The sequence below is a fragment of the Leptinotarsa decemlineata genome, unplaced genomic scaffold, assembly GCF_025532065.1.
Source record: "Leptinotarsa decemlineata unplaced genomic scaffold, Ldec_3_MD MMD2_tig00003335_RagTag_RagTag, whole genome shotgun sequence".
NCBI classification, from domain to species: Eukaryota; Metazoa; Arthropoda; class Insecta; order Coleoptera; family Chrysomelidae; genus Leptinotarsa; species Leptinotarsa decemlineata.
In genome coordinates, this window is record NW_027412587.1 from 2168660 (window position 1) to 2184846 (window position 16187).

A 16187-nucleotide genomic window follows, 5' to 3' on the forward strand; every position below is an offset into this window, starting at 1 on the left:
AGGAGCAAAACTTTGAATCTGACTTTCTAAGGAGACTGTGTCCACTACTGTATCAGATGACCACAAACAATTCTTTGATAACTTCTGCGAACGCTTTGATTGAAGCATCCTCTCACTAGAAATACTAGTATTGATATCTTTCATGTATTCATCCCTTTCCAAATATTACAATAACCATCCCGTGTTTGATAAACATTGGATTACACTTTTCATGAAACAATATTCTACAACCCATTAAACCCAACGGTTTCAACTGAAGAATGTATTACTGGACATATCGAAAAATCTTTGGAAACAATTTCAAAATTTTGCTGGAATACAGTAAATTTTCCATTTGCTTTTGTTTCAATTCCATAGAGTGGTTTGTTATTACCTTTCTTTTCTTTTTCAAGTTTGTTTTTAGAAAACATGTTGTAAATTTCATCAAGTTTTTTACAATTAGGAAAAGAACCAAAAAACGAAGCCGCATTTCTTCTTTGGATGGCTAGTCTCATTTTTTTAATGAGAAAAGAAGTGGCTATTGATTCGTGGTTTCATTGGTTACTTTTTTTTCAATTTCAATGATGAAAGGTAATGCTTCAGAGCCAAAAACACCAAAAATTTCTACAAGTATTGGGCGAAATCATTTCCCAAATTCTGATATTTTTGTAGTTTGGAACTTTCTTCTAATAAGGCAGCAGCACCGGCTTTCGCAGAAGAAGCAGGAAGTTGCTAATGTATCCACACAAGTGAAGTCCCAAACAACTGCCGTTTTTTCATGGCATACCATCCGGCTGTTTTCCGTCGTTTCGACTTGTACCTATGGGTTCAAAAATCACAGGAATTTTTGCTGAAGTTAATGCTCTTTTGATCATTTATAGGATAATGGCGAAATAAACGTCCAGCGCTAAAACGGCAGTTCAACCCAAACGACACCAATGTGTTGAACACACATTGGTGTACCAAGTTGAAATCCAATTGCAAGTCTAAAACAGTCATCATCCAGTAGAGTCCAAATTAATGCTACAGGAAGGGCATTTATCCAAGCATCACATTCCTTCACAGTAACTGCGGGAAGGCGAGCCTTATTTTTTAATGACAGGAGCTGTCAGTAGAATACTAGTTGCTAGGTTTAGTAATAGTTTATCCCATGTCCTCTGAGTTTTCATGTCTTCAATGTTTATTGCTTGACCAGTTCAGGATTCCCAAACAGATTTGTCTTGACTTAAATTACAATCAGATTTTGTTTTGGGTATTGCAAGATTATTTCTATCAGATTTGAAACACTTCAAAATGAAGATGATATCAGCAATAATCATCTTCGATACCGTTATTGGAGACGAGTTCCAACATTTTTCTTAATTCGTCATTGATATTTTGTAATCCCTGTTCGACATGCCAAATAGGGCTGCACCTCATATACGGCACAGCCAATGAATTCTTCATTAAATTGAATGGATTTTTCAATCACAGGTATAACAGGAGCTATCAAGTTGAGTTGATCGATGGTGTCAGGATATATTATTGGGTAGAACCAGATCATCTGCTTTCCAGAGAAATCCTGTTTCATGCTCAATAGTAAAGACATTGCTTTGGAAAGACTTCATGCTACCGAAAAAAATGGGTATAGACGAATTATTCTCAAAGAGCTGTATCGAGAAAATGCAGGACATGTAAGGTAAAGGTTTTATTTCTGAAGGCGATTCTGAATTAGTTTATAAAAAAATGAGGAATGAGGGTCAAGTGGTTTGTTCCATTTCTGCTTTGCTTTTGAAAATCGACTTTCCCGTATGGTGGATATGAAGCTATGGAATGTCACGAATACGTTTTCCTAAATGTACAAACATTAAATGGATTTTACTCGAAAACACACCTTACTAATCAATGTAACTCACTTACTTACAATCTACTAGAAGTTGTTTGCCCATCAACCTACAATAATAGAGTTTAACTTCAAATGGCTTTCGTACATTTAGAAGCAGTTGCAGTGTCACTTGGCGATAAACAGTAATGATACATCTTGGATCCCCATGAGTGAGTCAAGTGGAGTGCGATACACAACAAAGTCTGATGAGCCGAGAGGCCACTCAATTGCATCTCTTCATCCTATCCGGTAATGTCGAAATGCAAGAAAAATCACATTTTGTGGATAATATAGTGAAGCACCATCTTGTTTAAACAAAATTTGCTCTTTAATGCGTGCTAGATTATTGTCTATGATATTAGTAATAGCTGCGTCGAAGGGATTTTGCAGCAATAATTTGATGATTGTCATGTGTTGACTTTCCAGGAAGAACAAAGGATCCCAAGGAGAATTTTCAGAAATATCAGTCCCCATACGTTGAACTGTTGAGGGTGTGTACTACATTGCTCTCGACCCAGTAACGGTAATAATGGCGATTACATCGTTCAAAAAAAGTAAACTCCTTCGAAATTCCCATTATTCGTTCACTCATGGTTTTTCAAAATTGGATCAAAGTCGTCTTCATTCAGTTATATGATTAACCGAATGGAAATATTCGCCGGGCACTTTATAACTGATGCTCTTCGCTGAGCATATTACAATTTGTTCCAATACTGTTTTTTAAATAGCTCCATTGTGTACTTCATTTTCATCCAGTCTCTTTTTATTTTGAATCTAGTTTTGTACAATTTTGCTAACAATTTGCTGAGAATTTCCCCCCCCCCCAAAAAGTTTGTTAGAATACCGTTAGTTGAGTAGCTTGACAACTCGATTTCCAAGTTCATTATTCTCAGAATTAAATTCAATCATTTACATTCTTTACGGAACAGATGAAGTCAAATGGTTATAACATATTTTTCACCATAATTCACAAGACATACCATATAATACCATTTATATCGATGTAAATTTTATCATATTATTATTATAAAATTATCTTGGAATTACAATAATCCTGGCATAACTATTGACTGTACATCTATGGTATCTTTGCTCAAGAACCTACTGAAATTACAGATTTGACTTCATTGATTTTAAGAGTTTTTGAAAAAACTCAATATTCAAAAATCACCTATTCACTTCATTTATACAAATACATATCTTTCAACATACATTTTCTGTACCCCACGCTCATGTTTTGTACCACTTACACAAATCTGTGACGTACATGAGGGATGACGGATTGAATAGATTTCAATGTAAGCAATTTCAAGTGAGTGTACAACTGAATAGAGACAACTAAATCATTTCCCTAATCGTATTATTTGAATTTGCTTCATACACTAATTTACATTCGGATGCAATCCAATTGACTTGGCGAACCTATGAGGTATACTAAATTACTATTCAATTGTATTCCATTGTATTTGGAACTTTTGAAATATATTATTCATTTTGAGTTAGATGAAGACAAAATCTATAATTTTTTTTATTCTAAAAACACTACAACATACCACGAATATTATAGAGGTTATATTACTGACTTTATAATAAGTGGTATATTTTCTAGTCAAAGAAGCCTTTGATGACTGACAGGAATGAAACATCGCCTTAGATTTATTATTTTATATATTCAAAATTACGCAATTTAGTAACAGTTGCAGAACTCATGAAAAAAATTCTCTTTCCAATCAGATTTCTCACTTATAATGTCTTTCCCACGTTTATAAAAGATTTTTTTTCTACGGATGCTATACAATGTGCCACTTCTCTCATCGATTTCATAGGTTCAAAACGAAAGATTTTACACGCAGTGAGAAATATCCGCCATTACAATGAGAAATAATTTCTCACTGTTATCACGATAACCCAAGTCAGTCATGAATTGTTACATGTCAGATTGATATGATACGTTCTCCATGTTGACAACGCTACGCCGACGATTCGCGTGCAATATCCAAGTAGCCCATTATCGGCGTTTCCAGAACAACAAAACCGAAGCACTGCATAATTATTGCTGTCCACTCACCCAACGAAAATAGTATTATTGTTGATTGTTATAGTATAAACAGTTCAGATTTATTAAATATTGAATTTAATGGAATAGGAAGATATAGAGTTGGAAAATACACCTCCAGAAATAGTTTAGAAAGCAATAGATGTTTGCAATAATTTGCTACCAAGCACATCAAGAGAAAAATATGAAATCGCTTACATAAACTTTATGGACTGGAACATGAAAGCCAAGGTAAATTATTGTTCCGAAAATACCTTGTTAGTTTATTTTGAAGAGTTGTCAAGAAGATTGAATTCATCAACATTATGGTCTCAGTACTCGATGCTGAGGAGTACCTCAATTATTAAAAACTGTGTTGATATATAAAAATATGTAAAACAACGTGCATTTTTGAAACGCAAATCTGAAAAATATGCTCCAACAGTCAAAAACATTAACTTCTGAAGAAATTCAACAAATTTTTAAAAGATGCACCTGATGAAAAGTATTTGCTGATAAAGGTATGAATTGAAAATTATTATCGAAAAATGAATGTTAGGTTTTGATTTTAGGCTGCTTCAGCTATTGGCCTTACAGGGGCATGACGTTATGATGAACTTCGAAAATTAAAAATTGATGACATGGAAGATCTTAATTCGGCCCTTTTAATAAAATTACCTGATACTAAAACCAAGGTTCCTAGAAATATCACAGTCACAGGAGAATTCTACCAAACTTACAAAAAAAAATGTAAAGCTTTGACCATGCACAAATGAAACAAGGTTTTTTTTTATATTACAAAACAGCAAATGTACGAAACAGCCTGTCGGGATAAATAAATTTGGATTCATGTCGAAAGAAATAGCGAAATTTTACCATTACCGTACAATTTAGTTGACAAACGCCATCCAAATTGCTTTGAACAACACCTTTTCCACTATATGATGAAAGCAGAAGGCAAACATTCCAACACATGTTGAGGTGAAAATTCAGCAATATTTGAATGTCGGTATCTGTCCTTTGTGGACCTTAACAAAAGGTAACTTTCTTCATGTTAACTCGTTATTATTTTCAAAACATATCCGATGCATCAAAATTTGAAAAGTGGAAAGCATCGAAAATATTCCCGTCTAAGATTTGAAAGTTGCATTTCACCCCGCTAAAGGGTGACAATAAGCGTAGGAATATTTCCCCTTGAAATAAAAGTAGACGGGTCTTATTGATTTTTTTTCCAAATGCCGTTCATGGGAAATTGGCCATGTTTGATTTTTGTGGTCCACTGTGTATTGTGAAAAGTGTATAGTTGTCTGCTCATCTATTATTCTGTTTATTTTATTAGATGCGTTGCTGGTGACTTCTCTAGTTTTTTAGTTACTTGCGAATGATGCAACTGAGGATTAGCTTTCGTCGGATTCATTAGAATTACCTATTATAATACCTATCCATTTTCTTCTATAAAGATGCAAGGATACTACAGGCGTTATGTGCTTGAGCTGGACTTCAAAGAAGGTGTGAAGCATTTGAAGATGCTGAGGGGTGTACAATTTTTTAGTTCGAAACAGTTGATCGGGGGAAAGATATACTATCACAGATTAATTAAAAAAACCTTCAGGTTCAGATTAATATATCTGCTCAGGAATTTTCGAGATCGTTTTCAAGCAAAAATCTGAGCCATTGATTTGTGTAATTTGTATGTGAAAAAATTGGTAGAAACCATCCTTATAAATAAAAGAGTAAAAATATTTTTGGTCATCCAACTGCTCTGGCCTCAACGAGCAATGCCGCTGGTGATGAAATGATGAAAAAGAATCTCCTTAATGGGACAATGTGGCAATTCGCTATTTATAATAGAGAAGAAAAGCATACAAATTATGTCCAACTTGGGATACGGAACATCCTGTAGAGAAACTTTCAAGCCTGCAAAAATTATTACTTATGTTGGAATATGGTCTGTTGATATTCAATCTATCAATATCAATATACATAAGACAAAATAAAATTAAATATATTGAGCACAGAGGTTGCCGTCATTCCATTATATAATATCAAATAAGCAGCAGATACAAACATTTTTCAAACCAAATTGGAATTAAAAACATTTATATGACCCCAAATAGTTTATTGTTTTCTGTCATCAAGCAGAGTCTTCATTAAATTCACAAAAAGTTTGAGACCGTCTTCAATTCTCTTGGTTCATTATTAAATGTTGTCCATGTTCTCTACTGTTTTTGAAACTTAACCCGACGAAACATCATCCTTCAATTAAGGATTGGTTTTGAGTAAGTGAATAAAATGTAAATGTAGAAACACTTAACAAATTGTCCCTTGTTTGTATTACTGGCCACTTTGACTCCCATACAATGGAGGCCGTTGCAAACAGTTTCATCAGACCAAAATCTATAGACAATCTATAGACGTTCTTGGATGTATGTCACGAAACAATTGTTAGACTGCACCAGCAGTCACCTATGTCGTCTAATAAGCCTTCTCAAACCTAATGAAAATACTTTTCACACACACCAGAACAAGAACACGTTTCTGAAACCAAGTTAGCATCATCACGAGATCAATAAAACTAATGGTTTTCGATAGTTTCAGTAATTTCCTAATTATTCTAACTTGGTTAGCAGAACGCATGTCGAGAAAAAGTGATCTAGTTCGTGTATGTGGAAATAGTTACAATAGATTACTTTATACATATTTTCAAGACAAACTATATGAAATTCACATCGATCAAACATATCAGAGAAACGTATGCTGAATTATATTTCGTTTTTATATGGAATGAACGCAAATTCCAGGGACACTTTGATTAAACAGAAATGAAAATGTTCGTTCACTCAATATATCAGTCGAGCTCAATAAAAGGTAAATTTTTGCCATGTTGAATTCGCGGTGCATTTGCATTATCCGCTCGCGGGTTTTATGCAAATGTTATTTGACGAGAAAGTAATGCATCTGCAAAACCAGTTCGCGTCTCTGTGGATTCAAGTAATATAAATACTGAATCTCGTATTCCACTGGTTATGTCATTTCTGACACAGAAATGATATATAATATACGCCCCGTTTTTCATCAAGTATATTTTAATAAGTTACGAAAGTTGGAATTCCAAAAAGAATGTGTTACCAATATTGGAGTATATCTGTGTGGAGTATACAGTGTGGTCCACTAAGTGTGCAACAAATTGGAAACTTTTTTATTATCGATTTCTCAGAAAATTTTATTCTTGACAAAAGTTGGTGCACGTTCCAAAACTATATCAAGTGTACCTGAGATGACTTTATGACAAACACCATACAGGATAGGCCAAAAAATATAAAGTTCGTTCAAGAGTAAAGTACCCTTATTTCAAGAAATATAGAAATATGTTGAAGAGAAAAGTTGCTCAGAATTGAAAGTTATGTTCAGATAGAAAGTCATGTCCTGGCTATTCGATTTTTTTTTCTTTTGGAAAATTTTGCGTTACCCCCGTATGATACATATTTTTACTATTTTGATTTAATATGTATTTGAAGTAGCCACAATCAAATCAATTCGGAGGATTTTTTATCAAATTGAAATGTATTTGTAAAATTTACTTGAATTTGTATTTTTTTTAGGTGACCGTCAACTTCATGTTTGTTGCAACGATATTTAACAGAACTCTAGAATAAAACAAATACTCTTTTTAACGAGGCAAATACTTTACTAAGTATAATGTTCATATGAATAAACTGTCAAAATCTATCGCGGATAGCCATGAACAAAAAAGAACCAATAAGCGATAGTACAGAAAAATACAGTAGTTATCGAAGCGTCTCTGTATGTCCACCTTCTCTTTCAATGCATCCAATTGTTCACTCATAAAATTCGTTTAATGTAGGTCGCAACACATCAGCGGGAATATTTCTGCAATGAACTCGTATTGAAGTTTCAAGCTCATCAACATTATTAAAGGGGCGATCTCTGTAGACTTTTTGTTAAGTATCCCCATGAGAAATAATCTAGAGGTGTAAGGTCTGGAGAACGAGGTGGCCATCGAGAATCGATATTTCATCCTAACCATTTATTACGAAATGTCCTATTCAGCTACTGAGAAACATTTCTAGTAGAATGGGCAGGACCTCCGTCATGTTGGAACCATAACTTGTTCCTTTCTTCTAATACCATATCATCCAAAAACTCTTCTATTTCAGTTTCCAAAAAGTTTAAGTACCTATCACCATTCAAATTCTCGCAAAAAAAACCGGACCAAGTAATTTATCATTTAATATACCACACCAAACGTTTGTTTTCTGATAGTATTGATTTTTGTTGTCAATAATAAAATTTGGGTTGACATCTGACCACCATCTGCAATTTTGTGATGTGATTAGTTGTAAAAGTAGATTCATCTCCAAACAGAATACATCGATGAAATTCTTCTATTTCACTCTGAATCCATATGGAAAAATCATATCTCAAATCATAGTCTCTTTCTTGAAATGTACAAATGAATGTAGGTTTGTGAGCATGGTACTTATGTTTCTTGAGAATACGCTTCACAGAAGTTTTTTTTATGCCGGTATAATCACTAATTTCTTGGGTGGACTTTCTAGGATTTTCTACTACTGCTTGAAGTACGTCATGCTGGTTTTCTTCTGTGCATACAGGTTTCGCACACTCCGTATTATGTTTATATTCTAGTGAGCCGGTCTGTTTGAAATTCTTTAAAATTCTACTTACACTTGAATAGCAAATTTGTTTGTCTGGATGCCGCTCGTTGAAAATATTTGCGGCTTCGCGCATTGTTTTATAACCATCACCACAGATTAAAACTAATTCTGCCTTTTCAGTTAACGTTAATAACACTGGGCGAGGCATTTTTAATTCAGGACAAATATGAAAACGTTTTACAGGCAAGTTTTAAGAAGCTACATTATCAAACTACAGTATTATTTTAGGGCGTATCTGTTTTTTATTCATGGCTATCCGCGATAAATTTTGGATTGCCAACATATATATGGAGTGGTTTGAAACTCTGGCCATTGAAGAAGCCCACAAGAAACCTCGAGTCTGGTTGAGATATGTTGACGACACCTTCATAATATGGAACCATGGGAATACTGAACTAGACGCCTTCCTGAAACACATCAACAGCGTGAGACCTTCCATCACTTTCACTATGGAGAAGGAAATCCACAACGAATTGCCATTCTTAGACGTTTTGGTGAAGAGGACCGACACTAAGTGGGAAACATCTGTATACCGAAAACCCACTCATACGGGACAGTATCTGAACCACGAATCCAACCACCATCAATCGACAAAAAGAGGAATCATCAAGACTCTATTAGACCGTGCTTTTGGGCTCTGTAATACAAAGGAAAGTCTCGAGAAGGAACTAGACATCATCAAAAATGATCTTCAGCGGAATGGATACTCCAAAGCGATGGTAGAGAATACTTTGGCTGAAAGACAGCAGGAGCCTCGCAAGGAAGAGAAGCCGTCACAACCAGTGCTTGCACTTCCCTACATCAGAGGATTATCGGAGAGGATGAGAAGAATTGGTTCCAAGTACAACATCAGAACCTGTTTTAGATCCGGTAACACTATCCGTAGCAGCCTCACGAAAACCAGGCCCCCAAACGCGGACTGTGATTCCAAGAATTGCATTTACCGGATACCCTGTGAGTGCGGAAAATCCTATATTGGTGAAACTAAGAGGCCATTGAATGTTCGCATTGCCGAGCACAAGAAGCACACACAGCGAGGAGAAACCAGCAAATCAGGAATAGCAGACCATGTTTGGACCCATCAACACAACATCGAGTGGTCCCAAGCTGAGATCTTGCACAGAGAGGAACATTGGTTCAGAAGAAAATTTAAGGAAGCCGCATACAAGTTGTCCAACAACGTATTCAGCCAGGCCAGCGTAGAAATACGAAACATATGGAAACCCATCATCAAACGAAAAATGGCCAACTCCCGCCAAAACGGTCATCTCTCACGGAATCAGTGAAGCGGAAAATGGAAAGCAGAGAAAGTGAAAGTATTTCAACGACCTATAAATAGTCATCACCCGAAGACGATTGTACATACCAACAATCGAAACGTCGTGAACTAATGTGACTTGGAATCTCTACACTTTTTTTTATTTTCTTTTTTCATTCCTTTAATTTTTATTTATTCAATTATTATATTTTTACTTGTAGGTTATTTCACTATCATTTCATTTCAGGTTTATTGTTTGCTTAATATAATTGTTATCTTCAGCTATTCTTTTTTTAATTATTCCTTTTTACTTGTTTCAGGGATTTCAAATCATTTTATATAGTAGACAATGGAAGTCCGAACTAGTGAAATTCGCCTTGAAAAGTATTATAAGACCACTCCATCAGAAACAATAATAATTAAACGTTGGTTTGCTAACTTCAAACGTGGTCGTAGAGACACCATGATGCAGAACGCAGTGGACGTTCAAATGAGGCAGTAACACCAAAAAACATTGAAGAAATCCATAAAATCATTTTGAATGATCGAAAAGTGAAGATGCGTGAGTTAGCTGACATTGTGAAGATAAAAAATAAAATAAAAATAAAATAAAATGAAATAAATGAATAAAGATACATGAAATGTAGAGATTATACAATTCCAATGAAAGTTACGGCTACCTAAGCAAGCTTGTATTGTAGCCAGCAAACTAAATAGTATATCTTTTCTTGTATAACAAACATAGTAAACAGAGTGAAGAAAGGGAGAGGTAGTAAGAAGAAGATAGAGGACGAGAAAGAGAGAGAGAAAGATCTGTCTGTGATATGCTCTGAAAGATACCTCTAATAATAGATATTTCTTATTCAAGTATCAGAAGAAGCATAAAATGATTATTGTCAACAAATTTTTTCAACTATATTCTGAATTTCAGTTTATTTCTCAAGCCTTCTAATGATTCAGGTAGATTGTTGTAAAGTTTGGGTCCCAGATAGGTAATGAATTCTTGATTATGCGTGAGTCGGCATCGTAGAACATTTATGGTCTTAACTGAACTGTTACGAGTATTGAAAGCATGCTGTACAAATTTGATTGAAGAATTAGCAGTCTATAATAAAGTCTAAAAATGTAAGTTTTTCTTACACCGAATATCCCAGTTTCATCATACAACGACTGGGTACAATACCTTCGATCTTTTTTCATAATGATTTTTAATAATTAATTTTGAATCACGTTTAAGTTAATCAGCCATATCTTGAAGGTACCACCCTATACTGTTATACAGTAACCTATTATGGATTGTTTGAAGGTGATTGACAATGTTTCGTGATGAATTTCACTAGTTCGGACTTCCATTGTCTACTATATAAAATGATTTGAAATCCCTGAAACAAGTAAAAAAAAATAATTAAAAAAGAATAGTTGAAAATAACAATTATATTAAGCAACAATAAACCTGAAATGAAATGATAGTGAAATAACCTACAAGTAAAAATATAATAATTGAATAAATAAAAATTAAAGGAATGCAAAAAGAAAATAATAAAAAAATAAAAAAGTGTAGAGATTCCAAGTCACGTTAGTTCACGACGTTTCGATTGTTGGTATCTACAATCGTCTTCGGGTGATGACTGGACTGATTCCTCCGAAAGATGACTATTTTATAGGTCGTTGAAATACTTTCACTTTCTCTACTTTCCATTTTCCGCTTCACTGATTCCGTGAGAGATGACCGTTTTGGCGGGAGTTGGTCATTTTTCGTTTGATGATGGGTTTCCATATGTTTCGTATATCTACGCTGGCCTGGCTGAATACGTTGTTGGACAACATGTATGCGGCTTCCTTAAATTTTCTCCTGAACCAATGTTCCTCTCTGTGCAAGATCTCAGCTTGGGACCACTCGATGTTGTGTTGATGGGTCCAAACATGGTCTGCTATTCCTGATTTGCTGGTTTCTCCTCAGTGTGTGTGCTTCTTGTGCTCGGCAATGCGAACATTCAATGGCCTCTTAGTTTCACCAATATAGGATTTTCCGCACTCACAGGGTATCCGGTAAATGCAATTCTTGGAATCGCAGTCCGCGTTTTGGGGCCTGGTTTTCGTGAGGCTGCTACGGATAGTGTTACCGGATCTGAAACAGGTTCTAATGTTGTACTTGGAACCAATTCTTCTTATCCTTTCCGATAATCCTCTGATGTAGGGAAGTGCAAGCACTGGTTGTGACGGCTTCTCTTCCTTGCGAGGCTCCTGCTGTCTTTTAGCCAAAGTCTTTTCTACCATCGCTTTGGAGTATCCATTCCGCTGAAGATCATTTTTGATGATGTCTAGTTCCTTCTCGAGACCTTCCTTTGTATTACAGAGCCCAAAAGCACGGTCTAATAGAGTCTTGATGATTCCTCTTTTTGTCGATTGATGGTGGTTGGATTCGTGGTTCAGATACTGTCCCGTATGAGTAGGTTTTCGGTATACAGATGTTTCTCACTTAGTGTCGGTCCTCTTCACCAAAACGTCTAAGAATGGCAATTCATTGTGGATTTCCTTCTCCATTGTGAAAGTGATGGAAGGTCTCACGCTGTTGATGTGTTGGTTTCACCAATATAGGATTTTCCGCACTCACAGGGTATCCGGTAAATGCAATTCTTGGAATCGCAGTCCGCGTTTGGGGGCCTGGTTTTCGTGAGGCTGCTACGGATAGTGTTACCGGATCTGAAACAGATTCTATTGTTGTACTTGGAACCAATTCTTCTTATCCTTTCCGATAATCCTCTGATGTAGGGAAGTGCAAGCACTGGTTGTGACGGCTTCTCTTCCTTGCGAGGCTCCTGCTGTCTTTTAGCCAAAGTCTTTTCTACCATCCCTTTGGAGTATCCATTCCGCTGAAGATCATTTTTGATGATGTCTAGTTCCTTCTCGAGACCTTCCTTTGTATTACAGAGCCCAAAAGCACGGTCTAATAGAGTCTTGATGATTCCTCTTTTTGTCGATTGATGGTGGTTGGATTCGTGGTTCAGATACTGTCCCGTATGAGTGGGTTTTCGGTATACAGATGTTTCCCATTTAGTGTCGGTCCTCTTCACCAAAACGTCTAAGAATGGCAATTCATTGTGGATTTCCTTCTCCATTGTGAAAGTGATGGAAGGTCTCACGCTGTTGATGTGCTTAATATAATTGTTATTGCTTAATATTGATGTGCTTAATATAATATAATTGTTATTTTCAACTATTCTTTTTTAATTATTCTTTTTTACTTGTTTCAGGGATTTCAAATCATTTTATATAGTAGACAATGGAAGTCCGAACTAGTGAAAAACCTATTATGGAGTTAGCCAAGGCATCATACACCATTAGTATCATTTCCCTGTTTATTATATTCCTCAACTGATAAAATGTATATATTAATTTACATAGTCTAGTCACTGTATAATCAATGTGTGCATTCCACCGAAGAGATTGGTCTACTTATACCCCTAGGTATTTTATTGTATCCAATAAAATTGTAGCTGTGCTTCTGCATAGAAGCACAGCTACAATTGAAAATATTCGCACAAGATGTTTTGTGAATTTTTACGATGTTTGTAGCTGGTTGATCTCAAGTTGTTGGAGCAAATGCAATCAATTTGGTTATTTAACATTAACACTCAATAAATCACTCAACCATTTGAAAATAGTTTTGATGCTTATTTCAGACTGAGTGTATACTTTTTCCCATGTTTTTCCAACAAAAGTGATAGCTGTGTCATCAGCAAATGAAGTTATGTCACCATTGAAATCAGAAATTTCAAAGATGTTGTTCATATCATTCATATACAATATCTGAGAGCCATGTTATCAAAATTCAAAAATTTAATAACACTTCTACGTGAATTTCACTTGAAAATAATATATCATACACTTGTTGAATCACGATTATCTTATGAAATAGTGGGATGGGGTTCTGCTTCCCCTTACCATATGAAGAAACTTGAAGTAATTCAGAAAAATATTTTGAAGATCATATATGGTAAGCCTCAACTGAATGTAGAATTTTTGATGTACGCCAATTCTATTTCCTAAGAACAGTTACACGAAAATTTGAACAAAAAAAAACTCTTCATTATTGATTGACCATAGATATGACACAAGACTAAAAACAAAAAATGTGTGAGGGTTCCTTCTCAAACGAAAACAGTGGGACAGAGAAGCTCTAACTACGTCTCGCCAGTACCTTTTGATTACCTCCTAGACGAAATAAAACACCAACAATCATTATACTCTTTTAAAACTGCCACTAAGAAGTTTTTATTTGATATACCTCGAAATGATATTCATTGCCTGATAGATCCATTGAAGTCTAAATAATTTACCGTAATCTCAAATTGAATATGTATGTGTATGTTGCGTTCAGAACCCTTTTTAATTTTAATTTGTGAATTGTATTGGCTAAAAATCAATTTCACTTCATATCAATAATTGTACTATTCATGTGATTTTTACCTTTATGTGCATGTATATATTTTACTAAATTTTTTCTCCCTTACTTTACTTTACATCTTTTGTATTCACTAAATCAGGATTATCTTGATAAGCATGCTCCTGCGCACTGGTTCTGCCTTAGCAGAAATCATGAATGAATGAATGAACATTATTAAAAAAACTTGGTGGCTTGAAAACTATTTTAATTTCCTTTTTATATATCAGAAATAAGATGGGTCCTAATACAGTTACTTGGGGTACGCCCCGGGAAAATTTTAGTGGGTCGCTGAGAGAGCCGTTTATCTTGACAATTTGTGTTTTAGTTGTCAAATAGTCTTCAAATATTTTCCAATTGAAATGTTTATACATAACAAACCGGAATTTTTTGTATTCTGAGTGGAAAGCAACTGATGAACTCGTCCAAAGCGCCCGAAAGAACAACAATCAGATGTAAAGGTTGTTGCCTCGGTATTTAGGGATGTGCGTGATATATTATTCATTGACTATTTTGAGAAGGGAAAAACCATATACAGTGAATATTATATAACGTTATTAGAGCGTTTGAAAGCCGACATAGCTAAAAAACAACCCCATTCGAAAAAAAAAGCTGCTCCATCAAAGCAATGCACATTGTCACAAATCAATGAATACGATGATGAAATGGGCTTCGAATTACCCCCGCATATACCATAATTGTAAGATTCGACTCCCAGCGACTACTGGATGTTCGCAGATCTCAAAAAAAATGATCCCGGTATGAAATTCCACTCGAATGAAAAAGTCATTGCTGAAATTGAGGCCTCTTCTGAGTCAAAAGACGAATCGTTCTAATAAAGTGATATTGAAAGGTTAAAGCGGCACTGGAATTATTGTGTGGCTCTTGTTGGAGATTACGTTAACGAATAAAGCCAATTTTGAAAAACAAAAAAACGCATTTTCAGCTTCATTAGGTCATGAACAACTTCAGCTTCATTAGACCCGGGACTTTTCAGCCCAGGAGTCATCTATTTTCTTCAGTATGACAAATAGAAAAGGAGCTGGTGAACAGCACCATTTGAGAAAGGTAATAAAGCACAACAAAACATTTATCAATTCTAGAGTAATACGAAGTTCGCCGGGTCAGCTAGTACGTGCTCTATTAGAATGAGAAGCCATACATTTTGCTGTTTTATGAATTGTAGTGACAACCGCTCTGGTTATAAAATAGGTACTCTGTATGTTCCAAAGGTATTGAATTCGCTCTAGACAAGAAACTCCATGGCGAAAAATTGTTTTATGATAAGAATTAGCTTTCTAAAGAAAAATTTCAATACCTCAAAATGTTGATGCTTTTCAACATAAAGTAAAACCGTAAAGAAAACTTTCAAAAAATGATTAAATACTCACTAAATTCATTGAATCTGATATCCTGTTGAAGAATGCATGCGGACTCACCTGAAAAATAAAACAAACAAATTATTATGTACATTCTCTAGAATATACCAACTGCAATTATCACACATTTACTAAAACCGACTGAGCAAACCAGCTTCAGAGCAATAATTCAAAAGATAACATCGCTGAATATTCCGGCACTCTATCCTCGAAAAACAATGTTCCTGACATGAAAACACTACTACCACCGACTTATCAGTTACTGAATATGAAACAGATAATAGTCAACAATGGGTTTCATTAAAGTTCTTAGAGCCCGGGCTGTGTTTAACCCTCTTATACAAACGACCCTCATCACTTTAAAGAGTTGATAACTACATATCGAGTTGGAGATAATGAATGCGAAACCGTCAGACTGGAGAAATAAACCCATCATTATACGATTCTACATACGGGTTATATGCCCATAAGTTTGTGAAAGTTTCTTAGAATAGTATAGATAACCATAAGTTGATTTGTTCTTGGAAATTT

At 35.1% G+C, this 16187-nt stretch overlaps 1 protein-coding gene across 5 annotated transcripts in view; it reads right to left on the bottom strand.

The window, feature by feature from the left end:
* LOC111507432 (uncharacterized) overlaps positions 1-16187 on the bottom strand; it is a 544290-nt gene that overhangs the window by 512901 nt on the left and 15202 nt on the right. For 4 of the 5 annotated variants that reach the window (XM_074177940.1, XM_074177937.1, XM_074177939.1 and 1 more), the window contains exon 2: positions 15669-15716. The exons of the other annotated variant lie outside the window; for it this stretch is intronic. The gene's annotated coding sequence lies outside the window, so the exon portion shown is untranslated. The remainder of the gene's footprint in view (positions 1-15668; positions 15717-16187) is intronic. 5 annotated transcript variants of the gene reach the window in all.